General features: G+C 35.0%; 1 protein-coding gene across 5 annotated transcripts in view; it reads left to right on the top strand.

Annotated features, from left to right (window-relative positions):
- The window catches only part of LOC134742387 (glycine receptor subunit alpha-2-like), a 37,196-nt gene that overhangs the window by 774 nt on the left and 20,149 nt on the right, over positions 1–16,273 (top strand). The window lies entirely within an intron of this gene.

Here is a 16,273-nt window from a genome sequence, read left to right as displayed (position 1 = left end):
CGTACTTAATTCAGTAAACGACTTATCTAGAATAGATTGAATAAATACTGCTATTTCGCTAATATGTATTAAAATATTACACAAAACTAAGAATAGGCAGATTATAATTATTGTATTAATGCAATAAAATAAAATTCAGCAAATTTACATAGTAGTAAATCGTAATTGAACTGGCAAATTGTGCGGGGACCTCGAATCCGAAAATAATTTTGATGCGACACGCGAGCCATCACTGCCGTCTGCGAACTCGCCCAAATAATTATTGTACAACTTTTGCGTTGCTTAATAATGAATAACATCATATGAATATAGTTTATAACACGGGAATTTAGTAAATACACATTTTTATTGCACTAATAAGTACAACATGAGTAACACATAAATTGCACAACATGTTTACATATTATATAAGTTGACCTTGTTTATCCTATCCAACTTTATGTGGATGTTTTAAACATTCAATGGAAAAATGTACGCAAAATCCAACAAAACATTAAAAATTAATAAAATAGGTTATTTTATTTTATCGTAAACAATAATGAAATTCCAATTTGTCAATGATTTTTACATCAAGTATATGAACCGCAAAATAATAAGTTGATCTTTTTCTCATCAGCACTGAATTCCTAGGAGTATTTAGGTTTCAAACCAGAAAGGAATCAACGCACGATTTCCACAGTAGGTACTTACCTAATGGCAAAGCTATAGGTACAGATTATGTCAGCATTAGTAGTACCTACCTATTCAAAAGTAAAGGGTTTGCGAAAATATTGTTTATAGTTACATATGTTGCTACTTTATTTCACGCACTAGTGCGATAATTAGTAACTAGGTCGAAAATTTAAAGGGCCATATTATGTACTGTAAAACGTTGTACGATACATGTGCGAATAGGTAATTCGCAACTCGTGTCGAGTTAAAACACTCCATTCAGTCGCCTTCAGTCGTGTTTTTATTTATCGCCACTCGTTGCGAATTTGCTATTTTTCGCACTTGTATCGGAATGTACTATTTGTTTATTTAGCAAGGTCACATTTTTCTGGCTTCTGTAACACTCGTAATATAGAGGAAGGTCAAAGGTCGAAATAAATAATAAATAAATAAAAATATTTATTTCCAGTTAATGTTACAACAATAGGATAATCTTTTACAGCAAAGGTTTAAAATCTAGATGTTAAAGCCTAAGATTAACGGTGGTCTCCACACTAGGCAAAGCCTGTATCGTGGTTACCAGTTTAAAGATATGTACTTAAATATATCAATTTTGACATAAAAAGTTGATAAATATCGATAACAGTTGCAAAATTAGATGTGTTTTCATGCTAATTACCTAGAGGTCCTGCTGTTTAAGCTGTTTTCATGTCACAATCAGCTTCTGGGTAAGCGAGGGGCCGTTTGTAAATAAAATTGTATTTTTAATTTTCCTTAGGTAGTTATTTACGTGCACGTTACCGACCTTTTGATAGATAGATAGATTTTATTTGTTTTGATTGTACATCATCATATAACATTTTTTTATACGCTGATACTGAAAACATTCATTTACATAATAGATACATATATGCACTCTAATAACTCTACAATAGAAGTTCGTACGAGTAAACATTTGTGAGCATCAGCAACTCAGATATATCTGTAAGGTAAATAAACTGCGATTACCAAATCCTAAGCTGACGAACTTATTGTCCAATATGTTGGTCGTAGGTACCCTACGACGAAAGAGGGCGAGGGCACGTGCCCGCTTCTTCATTCATAATCATAACGTTAAAGAAAATATTAGGGGCATACCACAATTACGTTTGATTTTTTTATTTAAAAAAAAACGAAAAAAATCAAACGAAGAGGTAAAAAATTCCATAATGTTAAAATCCAGGAAGGAAAATGGGGACTACGTTTGCATAAATAAGCGGTGGTCCACTATCCCCTTCACATCTACAAACTTACATCATTATAGTTAACAGAACAGTAACTATAGCGATACTTAGTAAATAGTTCCATCCATTATTTCAATGACCATCTCTCCCTTATGACCACCCCGGACTTACCTTATCATATTGATAATAAGCAGTTTATAAAGAAGTTTCAGTTAAAAACAAAGTAAACAAAGCAATAAATGTCACTAGACTTATATTGACCGGGATATAGACCGTGATTACCTTTTGTATTATTTGTGAGCTCCCGATATTTCGACGCAGTTACATGCATCATGTTCACGGGTGACTGAAGATAGCGGGTGGGTGTCAAAGTTGTGTAGACAGCGCTCTGTCTACCCTCATTCTTGCGCGTCGGCTGCGTTCACTTTCAACGTTACCAACGGTCGCATTCACACTTGTTGGTCCGGTCGCGTTCACACTCGTTGGTCTGTCCAAACACACTACACTCACGGTGTCACTACGCGTGTTTGATTCGGATATCACTGGTTTTTTACACAAACAAATCACAGGATTCCACACATTTGACAGTTTAAACCCATCTTCACGATTGAAATTTTTGTATTTGTGAATTTCAACAGCTTCTCTTACCAATCTTGTTCTATAGTGGCGTTCTGTCGAAATGACCTTGGGACTATGCAACTCGATCCAGTGATTTGTACCCGACTCAAGGAGATGCTGAGCAATAGCTGACTTGCGAACGTCATAAGTCTAGTGAAACTAACCGTGAATCATTCAAAACTCCAATAAGTGTCAATTTTAACAATTCGTTAAGCTATTTTTGGCCTGACTTTGTTAAATCACCCAATTAGAATGTTCATTCATAAGTATAGAAGATAGATTACCCGATTCATTCCATTATTACCGTAGCATTTAAAAGACTTCTCAAATAAGACATCAACTACTTATTAGGGTTTTTTGCTACTTCAGACATGTGTATAAACCAAAGATAACTTAACAATAAGAACTGTCAATACTTATTTAAGATGTACGTAGCAGATAGCACTATAATGCGCCTCTTAACGAGGACACGTATGTTGTAAGTATATTCTAGTGAGCTGTCAGAATTCTAAGAGAGATAGTGGCATAAGCTCCATACAAGAGATCTGTATAATGCAGCGTAGACCTTATAATATCAGTTTCCGGAACGCATCCTAGAGCCCTTCCTTCCTTCGAGCGCTTTCGAAACCACATTCCAGGAATATGAGATAATGGCAAACCCCCTTATTTATAGAACGTTACGGGCCTGATTTAGTTAAATTATGATTTATCCCTTTCTTACTAATACATATGTCAAAATGACAGATAAAGACAGCTGTCGAGAACAAATTGTGTCTGCGAGATGTCCGCCATTTTTTGAATTTGACGTCTGCCACTAAGCTAAAGAAAAAGCGCAGCTAGCCAGTAGCAATGTAGTGCATGCACTTAATTGATGTGCGGAAACATTTTCTTCGAGAGGCCGACCACGACCCCTGGTTTGGAAATCACGCGCCTTACCGCTAGGCTTTGTAACTTAGTATTTCCAGTCGTTAATATTTAGTTGTCTCTAGTGCAAACCTATTATTTCGCAATAAATGTTGTTCAAAATAAGAAGGCACTTGTAATACAGAGGATTAGTCGTCAGAGCGATTGCATATCATTAGATTCGAGTCACGTCCGGTGTTTCTGGCTGCTATGTAACACGATTCGAAAGAACGTGCGTATACTGCGTATGTACAGGGACAATTTTGGTATAAATTACATTTACATACCCTTTTTATACGAAAAGTAACTTAACTAAGTTGAAGACTTTTTTGGAGATGTATAAACTAAGGAAATGGGCTGGTAATTTCAAGTTTTTATTTAATTTTACGATGTTAGAGATAAACCGAGAAAAGTGCAAAGATTTTGATTTTTGACAACACACGCAGTGCAGCGGGGCTAAGATGGACGGCTGTCTATCATTTGTCACCATACCTGTCACGCTCTAACAAGTACGTATGTGCGAAAGTGACGCATACAAGACATACACACATACAACAACACACACACAATACACAACACACACATATGACAAGTGACAAAAACGCGACCCCCAGGTAGCAAAGTGACGTCAGCGACGTCATAATGACGTAATAATGACGTAATTATGGCGTCATAATGACGTCGCTGACGTCATAATGACTTATAAAATTCAAAATTCGTTTATTTTTTAACAAGGTTTATCCTGGGTGTCGAATCCTCCTTTTAAGTTTGACACTTGTGTTAGGAGGTATTCGCTCTTTCATACAAAGGTGAGAAAAAAAATTAAAAAATAGGTTTGACAATATTATAAGTATTATAACTAAACTAAACATTACAAGAATTGATAGTTCTAATGTTTTTTTTTTCCTGTCGGTGTAGGTGCATTAAGCGTTCACGGTTGTAATTATAATATAATATATATACATATATACAATACACATACATATACACATACATACATATACATACATATATACATTTTGATTTTACATAAGGTGTGTAACCTTACATTATAAATGCTGTTAGGGCCATGATACCGCTGTGTAGGCCGAGCACATGATTGGCGCGACAGTATCTCGCCGCGAGATAGACTACCCGTCTTTTACTAACTGTATGAATTAAAGGGGGACGGGTAGTCTATGTCGCGGCGAGATACTCTCGCGCCAATCATGTGCTAGCCCGGCTGGTGTTATTTTAAACGTCAAACTTCTATAAAATTATGACGTATAAATAACACTGGCACTGCGTGTGCTGTCAAAATCTCTACACTTTTCTTGGCCTAACTCTATGACTGTTGTCTTAAGAGGGGGTAACACAAAATTGTGATTTTTAAGTATAATAAATTTTTACAGGTTTAAAAATATAAAACAAGAAAAAAATTTCATCTTCAAATCATTATCTTTTAAATTATTCAGAGGATAGCTGTGGCCGTATGCCACTATACTTTAAAGCTTAGTTGCTTACTGTATTGTGTTGTTAAATGGATAAGTGGCATACGACCCTGGCTATCCTCTGAATATCTGTAATTTATAAGATAATAAATGTAAAATATTCTTTATATGCGATTTTGAGATAAATATTTTTTTCTTGTTTCATACTTTTTAGAGTACAATTTTTCAGTATTAAGCATATGCTCAAATTGAATAATTGCGATTATACTTTTTCACCTCAGCAGCTCGAACAAGCCTACTTTCGTCACTCCCTGGAGTGAGGAAAGTGCGACTTTCCTCACTCCAGGGAGTGAAACAATGTAGCTTTTTAATTTAGTGAAAGCCATGAACTTCATACTTTTATTACATTTTTTTTTATGGTATGGTACGGTACGGTACGGTACGGTCCGGTCTCGTCTCGTCTCGTATCGTATCTTATCGTATCGTACATATTATAATACTTTTTTTTCTGTTTATTCTGTGTAATTCGAAATACATTTTAACCTTTAATATGTTCTCACTACTGAGGTGAAAAATTATGTGTGCAACACGAGTGCAAAGTTATTTTACATCTCGTGTTTTTGAGTCCCTTTAGTCCCACTTTATTCAGGCGCTATTCTTACTCTAGCTGCAGTTACTAAGTCCACGCAGTCGAAGTCGCGGGCAAAAGCTAGTAGTCTATAACCAGCGGACAATCAAGACACCTCATCTTCCAAATCATAGTGCGTACTTTTGAAGTTATGAGGGAGCAGTTGAACATACATACCCGCACACATACCGGTCAAAATCATAACCCTCCTTTTGCTTTACCGTAGTCGGGTAATTAAACTAATCCAACAAGAAACACAACAAAAACCGAAACAGTTACCTACGCAATAATTCTTCTCATTTAGTGTTCAACATTTCGTTACAATTGTTTCAGTTTTATGCCGGTCATATTTGGCCAACGTAGGCCATTCTTAGGGACGCAGTTATGCGTTAGAGGGGGAGCAAAGTGATATTGCTGCTTCATTCCACCGCATGTTTGGGTTATCCTTAAAGTAGGTAAAATACAAATAAATTCCCCTTTTGAAAACCAACTTAATTTGGGGCAAGGTTTTACGGTAAATATGTTAATTTAGGTTTCCCCAATAAGCTGCTTGCACTTGCACTAAATGTTTTCTTCAAGTAGTAAAGTAATTTTTTAACGCTAAATACGCGTAGCAATCGCGATTAATATCACGGAATTTATTTGTACAGAAATTAAACATAGCTATGCCGCCTCGCCTATGCCCCTTCGTTTGCTTTTTTTTCGATGTTATTTAATTATTATAAGTTAGAAGCGGATAAAAAATCGGACATATTTTTGGAAGCCTCTATTACAAATATGTATGCTAAGTGTACATACCTACATCAATTTTTTTTATTTTTTTTATTTAGGTAAACAAACAGCCACTACAAGTAATACATATTATACTAATTACTACAATATCTACAGTATGTGTGGCCCACACCGCTTACCACTAATTAGCATGAATAATGTTCATTCAGAGTCAAAGTAATCACCGTCAGTCCTAAGGACTACCGTTGTCAACAACAACATAGAATGGTTGATTATGTATAAATATGTTAGGTAGGTACTTGAAATACAGTGTAAGAAACTAAAAGAAGTACTTAGTTTGTAGGGAGTGTTAAAACATCAATAATACGTTTTTTATAAACACCTAAACTACAACTAAAAATATCTATGTGATTAAATTTTTTGTTGTAAGTACTGACAAGTCTGCTGCAAATGTGTAAAAGTATTTCCTATATAATGTTAATTTCCAGAGAAGAAAATGGGGACTACGTTTTTATAAAGAAGCGGTTGTCCACTTTCCTCTTAAATCGTATATAATATAATAAAAGAGAATATTTATATAGGATAGAGGGGTACAGTAATAGCAAATTTTGTAGTCACAGAAAATTTACTGCCATCTGTCGACACACGATTAAAACAAAAAAATAATAATATCAAAACATGTAGGTATATGGATAAATGATTTTTTTATTTGTATTTATTATTTTTGTACGATTTTGACCTATGTTCTTTCACTGATATGTGTTAAATTTTTTAAGTAACAAACGAAACCGTCAACGCTATCTAGCCGAAAATAGGCCAAAGGTTGGTATTGGCGCCATCTGTGCGAGAATCGAATTTTCTTGATTTCCGAGGCACGTTTTTTCCTGAAACTGTATTCATCTTATACGGAGTAACATAGGTCTTATTCTAGATAATATTCATTTAAATGCCACTTTACGTACATATGTTGTAAAGGGCATCGCGTGTGTGTACTTAATCTCAGAGATAGCGAACAACATTGCAATAAAACTGCAGTTTAAATATACCTTGCTACTAATCGTGTTACTGGGTAAGTTTAATGAGATTATAGACATTAGACATGTGACACTTGTAGGCACGTGTAGCAATTACGCACGGTAAAATGAATAGGTACAGTACAGTTAGCATTAACAGTAGCGGATGCAACAACGCGCCAAAAACATCTGACAACCTAGAATTCTTTTTTAAATAGAAATATAGTTATCGCTTCAGATCGGGTTCAAAAGTATATGTAACAATCTAATTGTTCTACATGTACATCTCTTTTAATTGAGTCATTAGAGAATGGTACATACTTTTGTAATTGTAGTCTGATACGCTACTTTTAATGCTGATTGTAACATACCGAATGTAACCTTTTCACATACATTCCTTCTAGGGAAGATGCAATTTCTTGTGTTTAAAGGTTCTTTTTTATAGTTTTTCGTAAATAACTCGTAAACGATGACCGACATAAAATTGTCTACAAAAAAGATTTCGTACACTCTGCGAGGACCCATATTTAAAAAGATTTTGAGGCATTAAGTCCGCCTTTTGTACTTTTTTAAAAATAAATAAAGTAACTTTTAAGTTTTTTTGTAAATAACTCGTAAACGGTAGCCCGTAGCAAAAATATGTCTTGTACGTAAATAATTTGTACAAAATTTCCTATAAAATTGATATACAGGATGTCCCAAAAATATAAACTGACACTGGAGGTAGGACACCCTAGTAGTAAAAATTAAATGAAAATCCAGCCTGCATACCTCATGAATGCTTTAAAAGTGAATACCGACACCGTCAATCAAAGTGATAAAAAAGAGCAAAAAAATATCATTTCATTTTCATTTCATTTATTTATTAACACAAAGTATATACATTCTAAAAACTATAACAGCGAACAAAACCCCCTATGGCTTAACTGCCGCTGTAATCTCTCTTATTTACTCTTAATACTATCTTATCTTATATATAATTTTTTAAGCTATGGAATATGTTTTTCATTTCAGGAAGTCGGCAATCATGTTTGTTATTATCAAATCGGTTATAATACTCAAAAACCGTTCAACTGAGGTCATGTTAAGCTGGTTTGAATGATCCTTTTAGGGTGTCCTACCTCCAGTGACAGTTTGATGTGCTATTTTGGGACATCATGTTTATCGTCGTTTAGTACCCACAACACAAGCCTTATTGAGCTTACTGAGGGACTAAGAAGACTCACTATAATATTTATTTATTTATTTATTGATCGTGTGTCATCATCATCACAAAGAGAAAAATGACAGTCTTGCAGATTGGTACAATGGTATCTACGGTTTGGGCAATGCTCATTACCCGGGTGATAGAACACGCAATGAGGAATTAAGAGATATTCAGAGCTAGGGTCTATTTCTGTTGTCACAGTTACGATACGGGCCGGTCGGTTATATTTGGACTTTAGTGACGCAAATAGCAGCTATAATTGCTTTAATTTTGGCTCGATAGTTCAACTATTGTTATCATTAGCCCATCCGTCTGTTTGACCCAATTTGTCGAATTTTATTTATTTATATTTACCTAGTCGGTCACTAAGTTCTGTTACTAGGTTTTCAAATATAGATTGTTTTAAAGGTCTACCACCCATGGTTATGTCATGATAGGGAGTCAAAGGGAATGTGGGAGAGTGGTTGGGCCCCATATGTGTGTTAATAGAAACACTAGGTGAGGACGTTTGAACCACCATAATATATTCGGCAAAATGAATGATTTTTTTTATTATTTCTAATCTATCTAAATCTACTTAAATCTTGATTAAATAATGTATACGAAAAAAATTGTGAGACTTGTGAACTTCTTTGTTGCGATTACATTTATAAATATAGCTTAATATTACTAGTTTTAATGCAACAATGATATTACGATAAAGCATTTACTTGTGTTTCATACTAAAGCTCGTTTCAATTGTAACAATGTTTCAACAACTACTACAAATGTTCAATGTTACAAATACTATAGTAGGTATACAAATACTACCATACTTTTAGTCGGTTTTATGTGTCCCAAAGTACGTTGTGTCTACCGTCCCCACATCGCAAGTTTAACTTCAAGGTCAGATATTATTTAGAAACAACACTCCATCGCTGTTTAGAGGCAGATAAAATATTCCATGATTCCCATCCAAAAGCTCAAAAAAAATCCTCAAAATACACACGTAAATAAAATAAACGAAAAGTATGCGAGCACGTATTTCACTTTAGGCGTCATTCTCACGAGCGCTTTTTCAATGCGCGTTAAAAAAGCGTTTGAATGACATAAATGGAAACATGTGTATTTGTTCACATGATGGCGGTAGCGCTGTGGTAGAGCTTTTTATCAAGCGTTGTTGGATTTTCAATTTTAAGCCGAATATGTATGTCTTTAAATCGAATTTAGCGTGCGGGCAGATTCAAGCGCTTTTTTAACACGCGTGTTGCCACACACCAAGTAACCACTAAGTAAGTGTGTAAGTGACCACTTACACACTTACTGACACTGGCTTATTGACACTGCCGCGTTTTTTGCGCGCTTGAGCATTATTGGCCCAGGATTCAAAAATGGCTGACCGCGTGGCCTGAGTATTGCGTCATATGCGTAGTTATTGTAGTTTTAGAGATATTTGACTTATTTCAATCATAACGTGTTTCAATTGTCCTTTTTTCCATCACCGAAAAGCTAATAAATAGAATAATAATTCCAAAAAACTGATTGGTACAAACTAGAATTTGAACCTTCGACCTCCGGATTGAAAGTCAGACGACAGATGTAGTCGGCCACCACTGCTTCAATTATGATTATTAAAAAAATATTAAGGACGGAATGACAAAGGTGTAAACGACATCTTAATGGAAAAATAAACATACCTACATATATAAATCCAAGCATACGTGAATATATTTACCTACTAATTGGTACCTGCTCCAATCACTCAGTGTAAGTAGAAAAAGAAACAATATTGTTTACAATTTCACCCAGCAAAAGTGCACAGTTGCACACCAATATAAGCCAGCGCAATTTACATACAGCACCACCTGCGCGACATTCGGCCCGCGAGTATTATCCCCATTGACTATTTTTGCTTCCACATATGAAATACAAGTTCATTTGAAATAGTTACTGCTTTGAAATATGCAGCTCCGAATTTATTCTGTTTCAGTCTCTTTGTATGGATCGATTAAACCATTCTCATCGGCTACAGAGCTCTAGGAAGCGTTCGCATCATTCGCACCAGTATAAGCGTTACCTTCGTTTAGGCGGTTTCAATCGATATCGGGGACATATAAATAAGGTTTCATAATTCGCTTACGATGGCAACAGCAGACTGGCGTTAGTTGATCTGCGCAGACGACTGGCGCACAGCCAAGCACTCGTCGTAAGACCAGACATACTAAACGACAATATTTTTTACATCTCTTACGTCAGCCAAACGACGACACATGCCACTCGAATACTTATCATTATTGAACTCAAAAACAAATGTTAAGGCCGTTCCATCGGTTTGCCGCTGTCACTGTCACATTTCGCAAGAAAGAACGGGAAAGATCATGCGCGCCAAGTGTCAATTTTGATCGAATTTTGTCGATTTTTATTTATTTTAAAAACGTTACCTTACAATATCGGAATTCGAAAGCTATGAAATTATTATTTAAGTTAAGATTGTTTTTTTTTTCTTTTTTTGTTTATAGTATCACATAGTAAATAACCGAGTAAAGTTGGATTAAAAGTCCGAGTTAGAGGTTACTTTGGGAATTAATTGTATCGAGCAAAGTGTCATAATTCGTGTATCGGAAGCTATGATATTAAAGATAATATAGTCAAGAATTACATATATTTTTTCCACGTCTACGAATATCAACGCCTCTTAGAAAAACATGATCATATAAGGAGATTTTTCGCCTTCTGGCTCAGGGAACCGCCTTAATAAGAGAATACCTGTGCAAATCTTTCTTCGACTTCTCTGAATGCTCAAATTTATTTAACCGTTCTTCTAACGCTAAAGTAATCGACATCAGAGCTGAGAATACGAAGAAACAGTGTTTACAATACAATTTTTGGGCCCTAGGCCCAAGTGCGTATTTCTCCCACTGTTACATTATTTCAGTCTGTCGTATATCTGTAATACCTACTTAGATACGAGTATAGAACATGGTACATTTTTTAAAGATTGGTCTTAAGACGAATATGTCCAAGACCAAAGTTATGACGAACATCACTGGCAATTCGAATAACGGACCAAAATGTTGACGGATTGGTGGCCGCTTTCGGACGAAAGAAGATGAAAAATCGCAGGGCACTTTTGGATGAGACTAGCCCAAGACCGGGATAAGTGGCGTACACGATGAGAGGCTTATGCTCATCAGTGGGCGAATGGAGACTAAAATGATGATGATAGAACTACACAGTACACTTACCACCAGTCACTGATAGTGTCAACACTGACATAATATATACGCATGTCTACGTAACTTACTTTCTATGCATCTCGTTCGTACTGATATATTAGTGCGAGCGAGATGTATAGAAAGTAAATTACGTAGAAGTTAGCGTATATTATGTCAGTGTTGATACTATCAGTGACTCGTGGTACCCGTACAGTAGTAAGTACTTACAAAAGCGTACGTAGATACTTACATCCTTTCAAATGTCAACTGACTGAATTATAATCGCTTATAACAATCACAATAAATATTAAACAAAGACCGTTGCCCCTTTCGCCTAGCTGCTCTATCCCAAGGCCACAAAGATTTTTTAGGAACGTTATATTATTTATTCCTACATACAGTGGACTGGTCAGGTGGCCGCAATCCATCAGAGTGAAATATGCGGATGCTCCTTCTGAACGGAGATCTAAGACAGGGAAAATTTCGCTAGGTTAAAGATTATATAAGACGGGATGTGCAATTATAATAAATTTCAGTTACAAATTATACCTACCTACACGTCAGTAGTTTGGTAAGATTAAGTACCTAATTGGAATATAAAATCATTTCAAAATATAATTGAGGTGTTCTATTTCCCTGGTTACTGATTACGATGTTGCCTTTGTTTTAATTTTTTTATATAACAATCGCAGAGATACCTACAGATATGTTAACTTTTGTTTTAATGCTACGGTATGCTTTAAAGCGCTGCATGTATAAAAATGACCCGAGGTACAATTTGACAGCGAAATTTAATTTTCATTTAGTGGTCGTAATGCACATTCGTAATCAGGTAATTTAACAGGCGAACTGTGATTAGTTACATTTGAAAACAAGTAAGAATTGTTAAAATAATATGTCATTAACACAAGATCCACTTTGTTAAGACCTACTTTCCCCACAGCCACAGTTTGCGGCTTTATTTTTTGGCACACCATTGTGTAAACTCTATTTGAAACTACCATTTCAGCATTGTTATAGCTTTGTCGCGAATCGACGAGAAACAATGAAGATAAAAATAAATATTATACCTACCAACCAGCATAAACATTGTCCTAATTATACAGATCATAAGTTTTTCAGTCGATTTTTTTTAATTTTTATCGATACAATAGCTCAAACGAACTAACTGTCACAAACACTGTCTAGAACAAGACCTTTTATTAACGTGCATACCAAGTTTTTAGGAATCTTCTAAAGATTTCGAGCTTTGTCCTAGTTCGATTGTGCTACAAGTTTAGTGTCATGTGCTGTTATGAAACACTGTACGGTTGTATTTTGTCAATATCCCTAAAATAAACCAACCAAAATATAACTACTTCGGAGTCTAACTTCGGAGTCTACTACTCCACACGTAAATTGTTAGTAGACTATAGGTTCCGTCACTGTGTCGGCTAGTGTAAAACGGCGCTCAACAATTACATAAATTACATATAAACTAGGCAAAAGCATATGCGTTTATGAGGGTGCTAAATTAAAATAGAACAATTGAGACGTAACGTTCTCGAGAATCATAAATGTCAGACGAGCCAGCTAAAGCAATTATACACCGTTTCAGCCGTTTGTTTATATTGTAATAACAACTCTTACCTACTTCAGGAGACGGATTCATATAAATGTATCAGGCCCATAAAACACATGCCTTTTGTATTTGCGTATGGCTGTTTTCAACCAACCAAAATTTGAGTTGACGACTTCAAATATTTGATTTACAAAAAAATATATGTGCTTTAATGATTAAATATAAACCTTTTTACAGTTTTTCTGCTAACCCAAATAGATAAGAACTTTTTAATAACGGCGCTAGTACCTATAATAATTTCATACCTTTCAGTACAAATACGTTGCGTTCTATAGACTACAAAAAGTCTCCACGTTCGTAGCGGCCATCGAGCAAATTAGTAATAATAATGGACTACGGCGTAGCACCATATACGTACAGTAACTGGAGTAACATTGTGTTGTTCTATATCGAGACGAGAGAAATAGCCGTAGCGGCATCATGGATCCTGGAGACCAATTCGAACTGTTTACACTTTGATGTCCAAATGATATCTCAATGATGTCATCTTGTTATCATTAATCATAATCATAATCATAATAATCATAATCGTTTATTGCACCATGGTAAAAACAAGTTATTACAAAATAGTAGTATCTCATGGACCCTAAAAGGGTATAGCAAACATTTCCTTAAATTAACAAGCTTTATAATTTTAAGAGATCAAAACTATCTTTACTTAACAAAACTATCAGTGACAAAATCGGTGACTGAATAATATGCTTTTCCCCTCACTAGCTCGGAAAGCCGTCTTTTATCCTTTAAAACAAGCGGGGAAAAACGCATTTTATCCACTAGTAGGAAAAGTAATTTGACCTTGGATGGAGCGTGTTTAAGTAGCCTGACAGATAACAAAACGTAAAACGCTCATAATAATAGTTCGTTCGATATTAATTATCATTAAATAAATGGTTTGAGAATTTAATAAAAAATACCAAGATTTAGCTTTATTTAATAATTTTAAGTCATAAACCTTATAATTCCATAATAAACGTTTGTTTTTTAATAATTATGTTAAATATAATTCTGAACGCACAAGTTAAGTCGATGCAATTTCAAAACGCATCATTGACATTTCATACGTCAGAAATGTCAACATTGTCAACAAAAATTTTACTTAAAAACTTCTCACGTAAAAGTACAGAATTTCCAGAGTTTTTTGTTATAATATCGTAAAAAAATGAGTGATTCCAGTTGGTGAAGATGATCTAACGCCTGTATCCACAGGCGCTGCACTTTCCTCGCTATAGTGAGGGGAAAAGTTTTGTGTTACACACGGGTGCAAATGTATTTTACTTCTCGTGTGTTAAAACACTCGCTACGCTCAGGATTCTATTTTAGAACCACTCAAAACTCGCTCGTGGTTCAACTATAGAATCCTTTCGCTTGCTCGTGTTTCAATTCCACACTCGCGGGTAAAATACAACTTTGCACCCTTGTATAACAAATAACTATTTTCAGCAAGGAACGGTTTCCTCTGCTTTTAAGTAATATGGGAGGTGATTATAATATTTTACTGCTGCATTGTGAGGGTTTTTGCGGTATATTTCTAATTTTGGCGGGGGTAATTCGAGTTTATATTTTTGTCTTTTATTCTGTAGCTCTTTGAACAAATGTTTGTTTTTTCTTACATATATGCATAACTCTAAGATGTAGAGGCATGGATGCCGTGTTTGATGAAGTAGGGTTTGCAGCTTTCCAAATTTCTGATTCCGACTAGCACACGAACGCATTTTTTTTGCATAACAAACAAGTCATGCACATCTGTACTATTTTTATCATATTATTTTAGTCATGCACATCTGTATTATTTCCCCACGATAAAATTCCGTATCGGAATTTTCCCGCTCGCGCCAATACATGTACGAACAAATACGAGCGAAAAGCGCGCGTGAATGATAACAAAATAAAATCATTCAGATATCATCATCATCATCAAAATGTAAGTTCGAATTGGTCTCCTGGCCCGACACAGGCGACACACCATTTTAGCAAAAATTAGGTTAATGCACAAATTCATCATATTTAGATACTATTTACTAGCACCAGTCCCATTAATTTGTGCCGCATAAGTAATCACGGTACCATTGTGGTTGGGGGTACCGGATTCCTAGTCTGACCACAGCATGATAATCAGTTTTAGTTAATGCACTAATTCGTAATTTTAGGTGTTATTTAGGGCCACTTATTCCGCTAACGCTGATCGGTGTTCACGGTGTTCAAAGTTGTATCAAAACACGATGAAAACCATACCAAATTGTTAAAACGAAATCTGTCGCCAATGTGCCGGCAGCTTCCGATATAAATGAGTATTGTATAATCGCATCCGAATGACGTAATGTCATGTTTTTCATATTTCACTGATTCATTGTAAATACATGTACATACATTTTATAATTAAGGTATTACATACAATTCAGTAAGTCAGTCCATGACGTCCTGTGAGGACATACAACAATATATAACAATATCCCTAACCTAACCTTACCTTACCTTACTAATCTAGGTTACCCGCAAAAATATAAAAATGTAGTATCCCGCTAAGAGATAGCACAGTCTGTTCACATTTTCCTAAAGTTTTTTTTTTTCATTCGTATTTTACCCTTATATAATAACTTCAATTTAAATTACTCTAGATGAATTCAGGACCAAACTATACATACATTTGTGGTTTTCTGCAACGTCCAACTTTGTACATGTGAATATGAATATCTTATTTTATTACAAGGCTGCCTTACTTAGGTACCTATTATTTTAAAATCCATCATAATTTGTCACGAAATATTACAAGAACATTTCCTTTTCCGCGTTTAAATAAAGCGTTATTAATCAGACTAGTTTCTGAATCATATTTACTAGGCACCTAGTGCAATAAAATTAATCGTTTTCTGCTGTGCACCTGTAAATTCTTGATTATATTCTTTATTATATTTATTCTTGATTATATTGTTTATATGTTATTTTTAATAACTACCCATTTTAATTGAACACATCTCACGATTAATTGAGCATCGAAGAATTTACCAACGCCCGTAATATATTAACGGATACTGCTCTTGAATTTTTATTACATA

Source organism: Cydia strobilella, chromosome 6 (genome assembly GCF_947568885.1).
Source record: "Cydia strobilella chromosome 6, ilCydStro3.1, whole genome shotgun sequence".
NCBI classification, from domain to species: Eukaryota; Metazoa; Arthropoda; class Insecta; order Lepidoptera; family Tortricidae; genus Cydia; species Cydia strobilella.
The sequence above is the reverse complement of the archived record's forward strand: the minus strand, read 5'-3'. Positions and strand labels throughout refer to the sequence as shown.